Raw genomic sequence first — 16,741 nt, 5'->3', positions numbered from 1 at the left:
AAGATTATGTGGAAAGAAGGAGAAACTGTTTAACTTCTACAAATCTTATAAGCATCAGAAATGGTACCTAATGACTAGCGTTGATTCTTTTCGGAATGTGAGCCAATGTGAATGCAATCGAATTCATCACAGAAAGCCTTAGTCCTTGGGGAAATTTAAAATATTCCAAAACGAAAAAGACAGTAAAAGATACTTTCGTTCGTTAGTGTCACATTTATTTAGTAAATAATTCTATTTCAGAAAAACAATTCTTTCCCTTCTTGTACGAAACAAAACTTCCCGGAGAAACGGGCTGGGCTAGACGATTTTGTGTAAGCGCTGGCAATGGACCTCCTGAGAAAATGACTCTAACTCAACTGTGTTACTGACGCAACACACCTCAAATCATCACATTATATTCTGGTGAAGGCATCCCGTATATAAGCTCCTCTTACATCATTAATCAGTTCGTATCGAATACCAATTAAACATTCAAATTGTCATGAATATTCAACTGCGTTCTTCCTACCGGTATCGACCCCAAAATCTTCAGAGGAAACCATGAAAATTCTCTGAATTACACATCAATCATTCCGAAATAATTTCATTGATTCCTACATCCTGCACTTTACATTTAGCTAATGTGGCCATCGGCATCCCATTCCAGATGTTGATACAGGAAAGTGTTTGACGGGTGGTCATCGATATTCAATTAACCTGAATCCTGCATCTAATCAATGGCCAATCTTCCACTCTAACGCGTATTATGTTGTTAGACCAATAAATCGCCATCGAATAATTCAAAAGGATGGAGAAATCAATCGAATCGTTATAAGTATATTAAGGTTTCATCTAATAACGGGCAAAGAGCTGGAACTAGTCTTCTCGGCACTAATTGCGTATGTGTAGACCTAAACCTAAGCCAAGGATTCAAGATAATAATTATAATTAATTAGCATGAATTGTAATTGTGTTGGATAGGAGGAAGTATCTGGAATAATTTACTGTGTAATAGTTATGTGGCACACCCCACGACAGTGAGCAGGCCCTAGTCTGGCATGGATTAAAAAGTGATTTAGAGATTCCGAATCGATACGATTCATTGAATGAAATTAATGGATGCAAAGCTTGGATAATCTTGCGGTGATCAGCCCGGATTAAACTGTTCCATATGATGTGTGCATTTAACAATAATTGCAGTTAAACTTGTTAATGGGGTCACCAATATAATAAAAAACAATATTGTAGATATAGACAACGGAAACAATTACATCATGTTCTAAACTTGCAGATAATCCATGCAACGGACTACCAGCAATTCAGCTGGTTTATTTATAATATTTGAATATATGTAGCTGGAAACCGCTTGGATGTTTAATCTAGTTTCATGCGAATGAGGTAGCTCTCCTACGGCCAATTTATTGTAAGCTGATAGGTCGCTGATTGTTACATACCTTAGATTGTAAAAGATAGTTATTTAAGTATCGTAAGACCCACTTTGACTTGCTCCGGAGTCGCTTAAAACGAACATCTAGTTGTTCTCATCTGCTTCCAAGAACACAGCTTTTTCGGATTTTTCGATTTCCTAATCTCTTTATTTCATATCTGAATCCTTACGTAGGAAATATTTATTTAAATTTGGTTAGTTGCATTGTACTGCACTATATTTCTGACCATACAGGCAGTTAGATGGACAGCGATCAGCTGTGGGCTACTGTAATGGCCTGGAAAACGACTTCGTTCGAAAGCACCCGGTATATACGCAATTGGCTGGTAGGGACAAACGAATTTTCGGGGAGAGTTGAGAGACCCAATTTGGAGATGTTTCGTGTTTTCGATGAAGAAATTTCTAAAATTAATTGCTTTGCATACGCTATGCCGGATTCCGCCTGAATTTACTTGAGTTCTATATCCGTATTAGCTTCCGTGAGACTTCTCGGAGATGTCGACTCGAGGCTATGGAATTTGTGTGTTAAATTAGCAAGTATTGCTTACATCTGTACAAATAATTCCTTTTGAATTATCCTTGAACATAAAACTCCAAGAGAGGATATTTTTAGAAAAGTGAAAAAAAAAAACGGTTGCTACTGCTAGTCTTACACTCAACATGACTACCATCCTAAATAATTTTGTTTCTGTGTTATAAGGGACACCTCAAATAATACTGGTCTTCAAAATGCCTCGAGATAACAAATTGTACAAAATTAAAATATACTTCTATGGACGCTTTTAGTAATCGATTGAGAGTGTTCCTGTTGATTGTAGGCTTTCTGTTTGTTATTGATTAATGGATAAAACAATTATTTTGTGCTAGTGCCATATGGAACCATCTCATTATAATGACATTGTTATGTCGGATCCTAATGAGAAAGTTTTGTTCATCTTCCAAATTCTGACGTAAATCCTCATTTGGGAGGTTGCCTTGGTAAGTACTACACTGAAAGCGGGAAGGTCCGAAAAGATACTATTGAAGTTGAAAACGACTAATAGTTCTTCCATTTGCAGCATTTCCGAATAAAATTGGGAGCTTGGAAGCCTGTTAAACCCACCGTGGACGCCCATTAGCTGGAGAGTGATAACAAAATATACATATACAGATTGCAGATGATTTTAGTTTATTTCATTTTTCATTCCATTCATTATTTAGTTTTATATTTTGTTTACTTTCGGCATAAGGTGTCCTTCTCAGTATCAGCCAGTGTTGTCGAAAGTGAAAAAATTATGTGACAAAAGTAACAAGTCGGGAAACCGAAAGCCAGACGCTTCAGGTATGAAAGGTTTTGTGTATTTCTTTTATAAAGAGATTTGAGTGTGCATTTGTCCCGTTAGTATGTAGCACGTAATATATGCATATATTATGTGAAAATATCTACTTTCAAGTGATATTACCATTCAAAGTCTTGAATTTGCACAGAAGCCACAGATTTGACCTATGATAACTTTGTTAGTAATAGTGCGATTTTCACCAAATTTCGTGATTCTAGGATGAACTTAAGGAGAATTTTTCTGCCAATTACTAAAAATTATAGTAATGTACTATTATTCACTTTATTTGAAGGGATATCGGTATGAAGGATATTTCGGAGCCTAGGCACCACACAATGGCAGCCTCCTGGATTTTTCCGGTCCGGTTTTTCCGGTCCGTTAAAGAAATAATCACTTTCACCCCCCGCACTCCCCACCTTTCCAACAAATGTTTAAAATTAATAGAGCTTAGCTTAATCCCAACTACAATTTTATTTTATTATGTATATATATATTTCGGGAGCAACTTACTCCCTTCATCAGTACAAAGCCTGATACTGATGAAGGGAGTAATAATAATGCATAATAAAATAAAATTGTAGTTGGGATTAAGCTAATGGTCTATTAATTTTAGACTTAACTACAAACAGAAGGCGATATCTAAAATGTTTAAACTAAGACCGGCTTCGAAAAGTACTAACCGGGACCTTTCTTTTGATACTTCACATGACTATATTTGTTGAAAAAAAAATTTACACCCACCTGTTGCAGGTTTGGGGACCCCCCCCCCCCCCTTAAATTCAACGTAAAAGGATGTAAGACACTATGTGCATGAGCATTCACAGTTCCCACTTTTCTACTAAATTTGGTGTCAATCGCTATAACCGTCTCCGAGAAAGATGCGTGTGGTCAGGTTCGGTTGTAGACCTGACCTTTGTCAGCCCTGCGCTGGCGCGTGGTATGCCCCGGTGCGTCAGCGAACGCTACACTCACAGCGATGACCAGATGATCTTCTTTCAGACATATATCCAGCCACAGGGCAAAGACCCACCATGCCCGAAACCCAGAAAGATTTCAGGCTGGTCTGCAAAAACTTTGGATGAACAGACCTTCATAGAGGTGTGGTTAGATCAACCTGATAAAGCCGGTGCCTCTACGGAAAGAGCCGTCCATGTGGCCCAATGCATCGCCAAAGCATGTGATGCGTCCATGCCTCATGCCTTATTTTGTGTTTACACAAAACCTTAAAAAATGGTACTCGTATTTGACCGTACTTAAGTTCGAGTATTGTATTTGGTAACCATATACATCGTGTACTGTGATTTTTTTGACCGGACTTTCCAGTGAATTGAGATTGACGTTGTATTTCGAACGATCCACTGCGAGAGTTGGCAGTCGCAGTGGATTCTTCAACTTTACGTTCAACCTACACCTTTTATGCTGTGGTAAATTGCATTCATCGAAACTCCTACTTGGTTTTACGGTTTAATTCTTTAAGCTATTTCACGCAGTGACCATAGGCAACGTAACGTTACCAGTTCAAATTTTCGGACATTCTATCATTCAGAAAAACAAGATATTACCAAATTTTACTTTCGCCTATTGAAAAGCGCTGAAAAATACCTATTTGACGAAAAAAGTACTGGAAAAAGAAAGAAAGTACTAACGTACTGATGAATTTCAAAAGGTGATATCAAAAAGACAACCAACCTTTCTTCCGAACTACTGATCAGTTTTTTTTCGGCATCCATATGTGGGATTTTATTCTCACATACAGTTGCAAATCAACACCTCACTTAGGTAATGAACACAAATGGGATGCGAGATTAATCGATTTTTTGACCAATGTGCGAATTCCCAGCAACCAGCTAGAAGGAACAGTTAATGACCTCAAAGACATCTGCCACTTATGTCGGATGTCGAAAGAATATGCTAGAATTAACGATAATCCGTTCAAGCGCCTACCCAATATGGAAACAGGCATTTCATCATTATTGCAGAATTGATCTAAACTAGGTAACACAATAACTGTAAATAAAGGTTCCTTTTGGCATTAATGTACCAGTCGGATTCCACAAGGACGCTTTCACGCTGCGACCTGTTGAAACTGATAAATCTGAACTACCCACATATGTAGGGTATTCCGGCAGATTAATAAGTACCGATATTAACAGATCACTCGCCACCACATATTTTGGAGGAATAATTCGAAGTTCTAGTGGTAACGCTACAGTTGAGTACAATTTCCATGCAATAGACATCGTGGACCCGCGTTATAGTATCAATATTGCCACGCTAAATACTATACGAGTATTCAGCGCAACCAGCAGACAACTACCGAGACAACTGCCCTGTCAAAACTAACTGAAATCAATCCAATGGAAGGCATTTCTTTCCATTATCGGTTGTATTCTCTATGTTAGCCTGGCCAAAGGAGGTGGAGGGCATCTGCTGATGACATCTGCTTTCCCTCACATTGCATCATGGACTTTGACAAATGACTACAGTTTTAGACAACATGCCCAGCGCAATTGGACAGATGATACACACCATCAAAACCAAGGTTCTTAGTCCAATTGGTCATCGCGCACATCCTATTTGCATTAGTGGGCAGGGCATCGAAAATAGTGATCCCCTTGCATATCTATAATGCGCCACCGAACTTGATGTCACTCGACGCTTTAATAGCGGTAGATCCGCTTCGCAATTTTGTTTAAAATCTGAAAATACAATTATCTCAACACTAATACCAAGTTGAGAATATTTTATGTTAATTCCCTCTCTACGCTGCAAATTGGGAGTAGTGTAAGGAAAACCACCAACACTGTTCGGCAAAAACTCCAAGGCTTCGTGAATACTTTTAAGCAATGTGATCAGCTTACTCTGTTCGTACCCTGTTGACAAAAACGGTGATGGAAAGACTCCAGGCATTAAATGCGGATCGAGAATGATAGGCATAACCATGTTATATAATGTGGATGAAACTCTGCGGTAGACTTGCCCCAGAATTAAAAAAAAATTGACAGCCCACGAATCGAAATTGATGTAATAGTGTTCAAGGAAGAAGACAGATGAATGAATAAGCTGGGTGACCCCAGAAAACTATAGCGAAATATCCACTGGAATCCTCCTATAATCCTTGCTGTAATGATTAAATCCCAAGCAAGAATTGACTAAAATCTAAAAGCCTACGAAGGTAAAAATAGTGGAAAAAAGTATTATTCTAAGTAGGAAATGAGTCCTTTGCAGATATTTTTCGGGAAATTGAGGCAAATTTAGGTTGGATAGGGAACTTGAATGAACAGATGTGATGCTGACCACGGACCACGGTAATTCCGTATTCAGCTGGTGGATGGTTGAGAGCATCGTTTAATTGCTGTAATAATTTTCAACGTATGAGAGCCTCATTTCAATCGAAATAGACCTCAAATAATCAAACAGGTGTGGAAGAATTGAAAAAATCAAAAATTTTGACTGACGGTTTCGTCCAGGGCAGAGGCAACTCAGCAGACGCTGCCTCACCTCTGCCCTGGGAGCAGCGTGACCGAAAGTGCCAACAGGTGGAAAGACGCTCCTTTTTATCATCGCAAAAACACGACAAGGTTGCGAATTATATTGGACTTAAAACCCCAGTCGTTGTAGTCTAAGCTAGACTAGAGCTAGGTTGTTGTTTACGATCTGCGGGATACTAAGCCCCCATCCACTTGATGGTGGACCGGACTAAATGAGGAGCAACTTACTCCCTCGTTTTTTAGTCCATGGATCCCTAGTATTGGAGCGTAGCACCCCAAGCACCCCAAGCCTCACCTCTGCCCTCAGGGCAGAGGTGAGGCAGCGTCTGATGAGTTGCCTCTGCCCTGGACGAAACCGTCAGTCAAAATTTTTGATTTTTTCAATTCTTAATGCTTGGGGTGCTACGCTCCAATACTAGGGATCCATGGACTAAAAAACGAGGGAGTAAGTTGCTCCTTATTTAGTCCGGTCCACCATCAAGTGGATGGGGACTTAAGTGTGGAAGGTTTTGTGTATTTCTTATATTAAAATATTGGAATCGAAATTTGTTCCTTTTGTACCTAGCACATAATGTGTACATATATTATATCAGAATGCTCGCTTCAGCGTGATACTTTGACTTTGACTTATGATAACTTTATTACTAACAGTCCATCAAACTTGGTAGGATCATGCTATATGTTACAGTCTTTATGCAAAATCTCATGGTACTGGGATGATGATGATTAAGGTGGGTTTTGCAGTTACTAAAAAGCGGTGAATGTTCGGTGTATAGAAAGGTAAATAGAGTGAACCTAACTGAATGTTACTATTCAGGACTTATTGTGGTAGTAGCAATTAGGAAACAAGGTTTATATACAGTCTGTTACATAAGAGCGTGGTCACTGTTAAATAATAACAACAATTGATTTTTCGAAAATTCGCAAATTTATTGATAATTTGGTTGTCAATACTCAATGCAAATACCTCAGTAGCAAGTCCAATCTCCTGCATTGTCAATTATGGCCTGGCACCGTCGGGCCATACTTTCTACTAGTTTTTCTGCATATTCTACCGGAAAAGACCTCCAAATTTCCCGAATTTGTCGAGAAAGTTGATCAAAATTACATGGCTTGCGTCTGCGAAGCTGCATTTTCATCAGAGCCCACACATTTTCTATGGGATTTGCATCCGGTGACTGAGATGGCCAATCTAAAGTGACAACTCCGTTTTGCGCCTTCCACTCGCTACACGCTCGACTCCGATGTTTCGGATCGTTGTCCTCTTGAAGAATCCAGCTTTCATTTTTCTTGATATACCATTGCTTAGCAGATGGTAACAAAGCCTTTTGATATATTTTATTCATTTTTTCGGCATTTAAATTCTCGGTAAATAAGAACGAAGTACCGAAACCTTTGTTTGAGAAGCACCCCCAAACATGGACCTTGACGGGGTGTTTAACAGTCCGCTGAAGCATCCAACTGGTGAAGGTTGTCCAGGCGTGTTTGATGCTCGGAAATGTCCAGAAGGAGGATTAATCAGAAAAAATTACGTTGTTCCAATCGCGGTCCAAGTTTTCCTTCGCCCATTCCACTGGTTTTTCAACGTGTTTTGCACTCAGCATTGGTTTTTCCAAAGTACTGCGATATTTCAGTTTATTGGCAAGCAAGTGCCTGCAAATCGTTCCGTAAGATATGTCAACACCTTTTGCTTTCAATTTCACAGCAGCTCTACGTAAAGTCAAAGTTGGATCTTTCGAGAACAATGCGAGAATCTTTTTTTCCTCTTTTTTTGAAACTTTGCTTGGACTTCCGCGATCAGGAAAATCATCAACGTTACCGACCTTTTTATAGCGATTTATCCACTTGCTAACGAACTGCTTCGACTTTCCCATATATTTCGCAGCAGCAGTTTGCGTTAATTTGGGTCCTTTTTCATGCAAACATAGAAAAATTGCCTCAAAGCGAGAGGCGTAAACAGCACTCATTTCGAAAAACCACTCAATTGAAGACTAAATTTGGACTGAGGTGCCCTCTATGTCATGGAAAAAGAAACAGGACGCTCTGATTTTTTATCTACGTGTAACAGTGACCACGCTCTTATGTAACAGACTGTAAGGAATGAATCAAACAATAGCGAACTATGGGCAGGTGATAACTGTCTCCCCCAAAACTGGTTGGGAAACGATCAGTCGTATTCATAGCTAGATAGTCATAGTCACTACGCAAAGACAATACATATGTTTATAAAGATGTTAGATAGTTTGCTTTTAAGGGGATCATCCCGTTGATTGGAATACAGATACATATGCAAACACTTCTATGCTTAGCAGCGGTGATGGTTTGCAGGGAAAATGCATAGCAGAATCGACCATAAAACTGTTGCATCGAAATATTCAACACGGGGCAAATTTCTGATGATTCATGCTAACAAGCGCAAGAAAAGTACGTTGGAAAAATGCATACTTATGTAATATTATCACCGTCTTTGGAACTCACGACGAATACAAGCAGTGACATTATCTGTTGAAATAAACTTAATAACGCGATTTGCTAAAATTCCGGATAGTGATGAGACACCTTTATTAAGTCCATTCAAATGTTTCCGCCGAATACTGATCTTTATTTTTAGCAATGGGAAGAAAATATAATAGAATTTCATATAAAATTTTGAGTTTTTCCCCGATTTCTCAGAATAAACAAAGCTTTTACAGTAAATGTCGTTGCCCTCACCCGCTTGTTTTCTGCAGAATAGCATTATGTTGATTTCTTTTATCCTTAATTCCTAGTTTCTATTATATATTATGCTATTGTCCTTTCTTATATTTATTTGCGTTTGTGTTTAACGTTCAGTTTTCGCAAATTTCTATCAGTTCTGCACCATAAACTCACTACAAAAACTGATTACCACCCTTCATTTCACTTCATATTATTGTGGTGCTAGTAATAGTGCCAACTAAATGGCACTAGTTAGTTGGGTTGATCGATACGATACTAGGAGTCAAATAAATTTTAAATGGAATTGCAAGCTCAATTGCAGGCAGAGTCACTTCGCCTGGGTAAGAGACAAGAGCTGATCGGTAAAGGATCACATCAGCAAGTGGATGCTCTCGTTACAAATACGATGAGACGGTTGGGTTGAAGTTTGGCTTGAAAGAAGAGAATTGGGGACTTTTCTCTATAATCGTTCTCTATAATCTATTGGAGAGCGCTATGCAGAGTAATAGAACGCAAATTGTATCTTCGGTCTAGTCATTGTATTAGTATACTTTATAACGGCCTTTAAAATTTTCTGTTAGTCTTCTCGGGAATAAGGGGCATCCGTACAATTTGTTTAGTTAAATTGCAATTTTTTAAAGACGCAAAGAACATCACCTTAGTTGGTAATTCAATATAACATTTTTATTTGAAAAAAGTGATTTTATAAAGTAAAAACTTCACCTTGCACTACCCTGACCGTATATGTGATGTTATATCACCAACATCACATATTACACTCCGCAGGCGATATTACCAAATACGCCTTATCACTGAAGGATTTGCTCTGCATTTATCACATTCATAAGGTAAAGTGTACGGTAACGCAAAATAGGGTATGAATGTTACCATCTGTTTTCAACACAGCATCTAACTCATGTTATCCCCTCACATTTATCTCAGAGTCACTTCAGAGCGTTATGGTATTAGTTTTGGAAGGTCGTGAGATGACTAGGTAAGGTTTGAGTTCAAAAGCCGATATGCCTTCAATAGGTAGCACTAGACGTCGTAGTTCCCCTTGTTGGATCGCAGCAAGGGTAGCGAAATATTTTATTCTCATTTTTGTTTTCAGGTCAAGTCGAATTATTTTTATAATGAATTTAGTTGTAGTTTGGGCTGCAAGCACCATATCGATATACTCCAGACCGCATTTTACTGATCTTCGGGAAATGTTCACTAAATTAACATACAAGACGGGTTGGAATTTAACTGATTGGCCTGAACACCAAGTATCCTAACTTCTATGCTTTACCAATCGCACCACTTTCTAAAACATTTTATCTGCAAATATCAAAGAATAAAGTATATCAACTTCAAGATAGATTTGGAAAAGCATAATGACTTCAAGAGTCCATACTTCGAGTGATAGACACAAATAATACAATTTGTTCTATAAATTATAAAATTTTTGATTGTATTCTAGTTGAAATTTGGCAGGGGAAAGAACACCGCTAAATGTACGCAAAAAGTACTTGTCAAAATATTTAAAAAATCTACGCACTTAACTTCGAATCATACGAAGAGATCTGGATAGAATCAGGCGAAAATATATACACATATCAGCGTGCTTCCAACCAATACTTTGAGTTTGTTTCTGCCCCAAAAATATAACATAACTTCCCCAAAGCAGAAATGTTAGTTCGATATTCAGGACAACCTTCTCCATTGTGTAGACTAATAAAATGTTCGACGGTCATTTCATTTGCTCTCTCCCTTAAATTTCTCCACGTGGCAAGTGTGTGGTTCTTTCCTTTTGTTGGGTTTACGCCTCCAGTCTTCGATCGAACACAATTCCCACATTGAATACGGTATTCTTTCATTATTATATTCGGATACATGGAATTGTTATGATTATGTTATAATCTGGGAACATGTTTCCAAAAAACTAAACATGTTCCACTGTTCTCTTCTTTATAGATTTGAAACGAAATAACAATAAAACAGAAGAATAGAGTTGACCGGTCGTAGAGAAACAAGGACTAATAAGAAACTAGCAGACTTTTTTCATTTGGTTAGACAAGATGAACTAATTTCACAACTACGTATCAAAAAAGTTTTACAAAGTTAATCGATTATTGATTTTCATAAGTTGACCGGCGTTCGGAAATAGCACATCGAAGTTATCTCCCATTTTCATAGTGATAAAAAGAAATATAAAACATCCATTTTGTATTAAAATTTGTAGTTTCGATCCATGTCGCAAAAGTTTGTTGAAACTGAATCTTGGGACAAAATAATATGATCGTCAAAGGAATGTCGTTCTAAGGAGAACGAGTAAAGGCTTTTAACAGGAACCCCTCGGTTTACATGTATCTATGAGAGAGCGGTAGTTCCGAATAGGGTCAAAAATCCTCCCAAAAATTTATCGTAGGAGGAGAAACACAACCGAAGTAGAGCTCTTGTACGAGAAACGGTCCGCTGACCTTGAATATGTTGGGCAATTTGGGGAGCTGTCATGCCTTTTTTGCTATGTCTAGAATAAATTCATGTTTCTGGTCGCCTCGGCATGAAATAAAAGCAAGAATGGAGACGACTAGGCTTTACACACACATGAACTATCTGGGATGAGATTATCATACGCAAATACGAGGCCAGCTGTAAATTGGACTGTATTGGATTGTAACTGGACGCACTAAGATTCTTATTAATGATGGCCCAAAAACTTGAAAGAAAATAAAGACCACTTGGAAGATATTCTAAACAAAGGCTAAGCATTTTTTTCTCTTTCTGACCGTTGATAATAAATTTGGTTTTATGAAAAATGTAGAAGAAGTACCAGAGGACCACTTGGCCCGGCGGTAAGAATATTGCTTGTATTTTAGTGGTAGTAATTTTTCAAGAAAATTTAGTAGATGAAGGAAAGAAACAATGATTGAGGGATTGTGTGAGACATGAAAGACATGCGAGATATGTACCGAGATGAAGACAGAATATCATGCCAACATACATTGAATAGTACTGGACTTGAGAAGTAGCCTTGGGGTAAACCAGTGGGAATATCAAATTTGGCTGAGAGAGTACAGAGAAGATTTTCATTTGAAAAATACCTGCCAATAAAGCGATAGAATAATGTTCACTAACTAAACCGGCATAATAATTTTTATGACCGAGTTCGTAATGCCAGACCGAATCAAATGTTTTATCTATATTGAAAGATACAGTCGAATTCCGATAATTCGTATCGTCAAGGGACTGACGGTTTGGTATGAAATATCGGGATTACCAATTATCGGGAGTGCAATATAAAGAAAATTAACTCTGGCGACCTACAAATTTCCACGAATTAGCCGAAAATATGAATTATCGATGTACGAATTGTCACGATTTTATTGTATTATGTCTACAAGTTCTCCACAATGCAATGCTTCCGTAACGTTTTTGGTGAGTGAGAGATAATTTAGCACGAAATCCAGACTGGAAATAGTTACCGGGGATGAAGGAAAAAGACATTCTTTTAAGCAGCAATTCATTATATGTTAAAACACCTGAACCACCTGACCGATGTGTTCCAATTATCTGGATTTTCACATAGGATTTGCGACCAACGATTGGGTTAACGTTGGCGGAGCTTGTTATCAGTACTAATAAGAGCAGATGGAACAGGGACTGTTCCCTGCGCATCAAATATGGGTTCATGACATCACCCTGAAAGGCGCTGAGAAGTGTCAACTTTTCTCTGTAGAAGAACTAGAAGAGGCAAACTTATATAAAAAAAAACAAGAAAGCGCCAAGACCCGATGGTATCCCGGGAGGGATACACAAACTAGTGCTCCAACATCGGCCAAACTTACTGCTCTGCGCATTCATTTCCAATAAAGGTGATGAAGCTTGCGCTGATCAGCAAAGGGAAAACGACCATGCGCTGCCGTCTGCATACCGGAAAAGTGCCCGAAAAGCTCATCAAAAGTAGACTCGCTGCAGGAGACCTATCTGCGCGGCAGGTTGGTTTAAAAACAGGAAGATCTATAGTTGATTCTGTTATGCAAGCCTTGGATGGTGCTTCTCGTTACGCTTGAGGTTAAAAATGCTTTCGATTCCGTAAGATGGAAAGACACTTTAGACACAATAAACAATACTGTCCACGTGTCGAGCTATCTCGTACGGATATTGAAGGATTACATGAGAAACCGCTCTCTGCTCTATGAGACGCTAGGAGCACAGGGATTCATCCATCCTAGGGCCGGAATTCTGAAACACTTTCTAGGATAGACTCGACATGTCAGCGTTGCTTAATCGGAAGCATGATAAGGCTTACTATTTCCTCACCCAGTTCCTAAGCATGGAGGTTTTGAGGCTTACCTACACCAGATTGGAAACATCTTCTTCTCTTGTGGAAGGCGGGATAGAATTCAACTTTATTTAGACACAAGGCAGCTCTCTCCTGACAGCATTATCAGTGGAAATGCTGAGAAGCGCTGACAGGTAGAGGCATACTGCTTACTTATGTTCGGGATCTTTTCGTTGCATCGAAGATAAAGCTCTACAGCTGGAGAGGCGGAATGGCAGGGCGTTCCTTGCACTAACAGTTTCCTTTCTCTTTCTTTCTGTTGGTGAAAGGAATTCCCTGATTTGAAAGCTCTCCAAGGCGACAGCCCGAAGTAATGTGAACTAGCTCTCTGACGACGCGGAGGTGATTGGTTGGTAGTTCGACAGCATACCGTTGTGAATGTCTAACACTCTGTGCGTAAACGCATTTATCTACCCTACTCCCAAATGGAAAATATTGACAGGAGGCTTGTTCGCCTTCATCCTTTATAATTTAGTATAGGATTCGATCATGGTCTCTATACCGTTGCTTCTTCTTAAAGCCTAGATCGTGTCCTGTGAGTTCCAATAATTACAAAGTTTTGTCCAATCTATCTTACCAAAAAATTCTAGACTTACCGCTGCCGTTTGCTTCAAAATAAAAGTAAACTTGCAAGTGAGAGGACGAGAGTTGATTAATGGAATTAAATGGATGTGAAATATCAATTTGACTATACTAATGGCTAGATCGAGACTGAAAGGGCATCCATTCTTGGAGAAGAACGTGGATTCCCAAGTTACATGTCCTAAAAACTCAACTGATTTTATTTGAGTAAAGAGAATATTGTGTGTTTTGTCGAATCTAATGCATTTTAAAAATTTCGTATCAATTCGAATGAGAGTTCAGATACCGTTTCCTAGTTTCGGTTTGTTTAACCTGGTACCTGGAAAGTAACAAGCAAACAATGCAGTAACAATATGATTAATTTTAAGTGTAACCATTTCGATAATTTCCATTTGATGCAAGATAAATCTTATATTTTAATGATCTTTTCAAAATTATAGCAGCATCACCCCCTCGTCTACCATCACCGAGCGCGGTCCAAACACTGCAACATCATCTCATTACCAAACATCATTATATAACTTGATACCATCATATTACGCAACATCACCGCAATAACCAAAGTGATGGTCATATTACTTTTATTATAAGTAAGAAAACATTTGTTATATCAAATTACAAAACATCACATCTTCGCAGTACAAGTAGCGGCAGCTGTGGAGTGCCGAGCCAGTGCCGACGCCGAATATCACTTGCAAATCTATTGTTGGTGTGATGCTCTTTTGGCTGGCTTTGGGCTGTCTTTGAGCCGGCTTTAGGCTGGAATTTTGAGATGCAGATTCGTGACTTTAAGTAACTAATTTGTAATGTTATAGCTTAGTAATGAATGTCTGCTGCTGAATAACGAGTATGATGTTGGTCTACGTGATATTTTCTAGTACAAGTGGATGAGACGACTATCGGTTGCCGATGCTGAATATCAGTTGTGGTCCCTCAGCTTTCCTTGGTGTAAAAAGATGGTTTCGATTTTGTGAAACTTTTAATTATGTCAAATAAAGATAACTTCTAAGTGAAATAATGCTCGCTCTCAAAAATCAAGATACACTGCCCTTTGCATGTTAAAATGCTATACTGTCTAATATGGGGTCCTTTGTCTTTTTTCTCTTGCAAGAAAGGTCCATCCTAAAGTTCGGGATGAAAGTAGAAGTAGGGAATGATTTTGATCGAGGAACTAGTAGATGGTTTTATGTTGTTTTTGTATTGAATTTTACTACTTATGTTGATGGATTCGGCTTGCTTTGTGGATATGGTGCAGCATATTTCATAAAAGCTATTTCAAGGTATTCGTCTTTGATATGGATACTAGCACCAATCATACACTTTGCAAGTGTGGTAAAGTGCGAAGAAACGTGCCATTTTGTCGTTGAGTTAGTTTTGACTGATATTGAATCCAGACCAGAGCAAATAGTCAAAGTTGGTTAGTAATAGCTTCTCACCAATAATGAGGTACTTTTGAGGGCAAACCACATTAGGAGGTTTTATCGTTAACTTAACCACTTCATGGCAAAAATTTCAAAGCGAAATTCGGGTCTATTTTGTGAGAGCAGAAACGAGCGATTCTTAGGTGCAGGCTCGAGCGCTATGTAAATAGTTTGTATATAATTACTTGACCCCAAACCATTCTACGAATACATTGAAATTGCATTTGGTTTATATTTAAAAGGGAGAAATATCTTCATACCTCATAGGCGATTTTTCAAAATCTACTGCCTGACGTTTCTCATATTTACGGAAATTCTCACACGAAAAATGATAAACTGACCATTATGAAATTTTGAAGTATGATTCTTTATAAAGTTACCAAGAATATATGGACCAATATTTGGTAAAATATATTTATAAGGGTACTTTTTGCATTATTTGTAAAAAAAAGTCTGCTAGTAGTAATCTTAGAAAATAAGTAAAATTAAAAGCTTTCTGCCTTCAGATAAAAATTAGAATCGGTACCCGTCCCGCAGTTGAAGTTACAGATTTCATCGGAATAATGTCGCGTAGCTTTTCAATTTTGGTCTTAAATTTTTAAAAAAAAATCAGGATATGACTAATATAATGTCCAAATTTGATTGCATTGCAGTTAATTTTTCCGGCTAAAAAAAATCCTAAAACATGTTTTCTAATGTGTCCTTAACGTTATACAGTGAGCGCAATTTCTATAGGCACACCCAATTTTTTTCAATTTTGAGATGAAATTCATGTTAAAACAAAATATTATATTCAAAGTAAAGTGGACACATTTATTTTAAATTATAATACAAACAAAAAATAACGAAATAAATATTATTCTTAAAAAAATTAACAAAAAATAGCATTTCAGTGCGCAATTTCCATAGGTGCACTTTCATTGTAACACTTTTACCAATCGAATAAAAGACATCAATCAAACTTTAGTATTTTGTTTTTGCGCCATTATTTCTTATTATTTGAAATATTCTGTTTGGCATTGAATTAATAAGGGTTTTTAGTACATTATCATCGATTTCCCCCCAGCACTCTAATATTTTCTTTTTTAATTCAGCGACTGAGCTAAACTGCCGCCCATTTGCATAAACCCTTCTGGATAGTATTCCCCAAAGGTTTTCGATTGGGTTTATGTCGGGACTACGGGAGGGCCACTCCATTATTTTTATGTTTTTAGAATCTAGGTAAGATTTTGTGAATCGGGAAGCATGGACGGCGGCGTTATCTTGTTGGAAAATAAAATCTATGTTATTTTTCTCGTCTAAATATTGGACAAGAATAACCTCTAACAAATCGGTGTAAATGTCTGAGTTCATTTTTGTGGGTACTATCCCAAGACGAAGTTTTCCATGATAGGAGAAAGCACCCCAAATCATTAAACTTCCACCACCAAAGTTTCTGCTCATACGCGGAGGTTTATCTTTTCGTAGGTCGTGCCAGT

The 16,741-nt window shown here is 38.0% G+C and overlaps 1 protein-coding gene and 1 long non-coding RNA gene across 11 annotated transcripts in view; one reads left to right on the top strand and one right to left on the bottom strand.

Moving 5' to 3' along the window:
- LOC119647833 (neural-cadherin) overlaps positions 1-16,741 on the bottom strand; it is a 1,165,868-nt gene that overhangs the window by 315,388 nt on the left and 833,739 nt on the right. The gene's annotated exons all lie outside the window — the stretch shown is intronic.
- LOC119647881 lies at positions 9,585-10,556 on the top strand. Its single transcript, XR_005248960.1, has 3 exons — positions 9,585-9,781; positions 9,876-9,927; positions 10,045-10,556. It is a non-coding gene; the product is annotated as an uncharacterized LOC119647881 (long non-coding RNA).

Source organism: Hermetia illucens, chromosome 1, assembly GCF_905115235.1.
Source record: "Hermetia illucens chromosome 1, iHerIll2.2.curated.20191125, whole genome shotgun sequence".
Taxonomy (NCBI): Eukaryota; Metazoa; Arthropoda; class Insecta; order Diptera; family Stratiomyidae; genus Hermetia; species Hermetia illucens.
The sequence above is the reverse complement of the archived record's forward strand: the minus strand, read 5'-3'. Positions and strand labels throughout refer to the sequence as shown.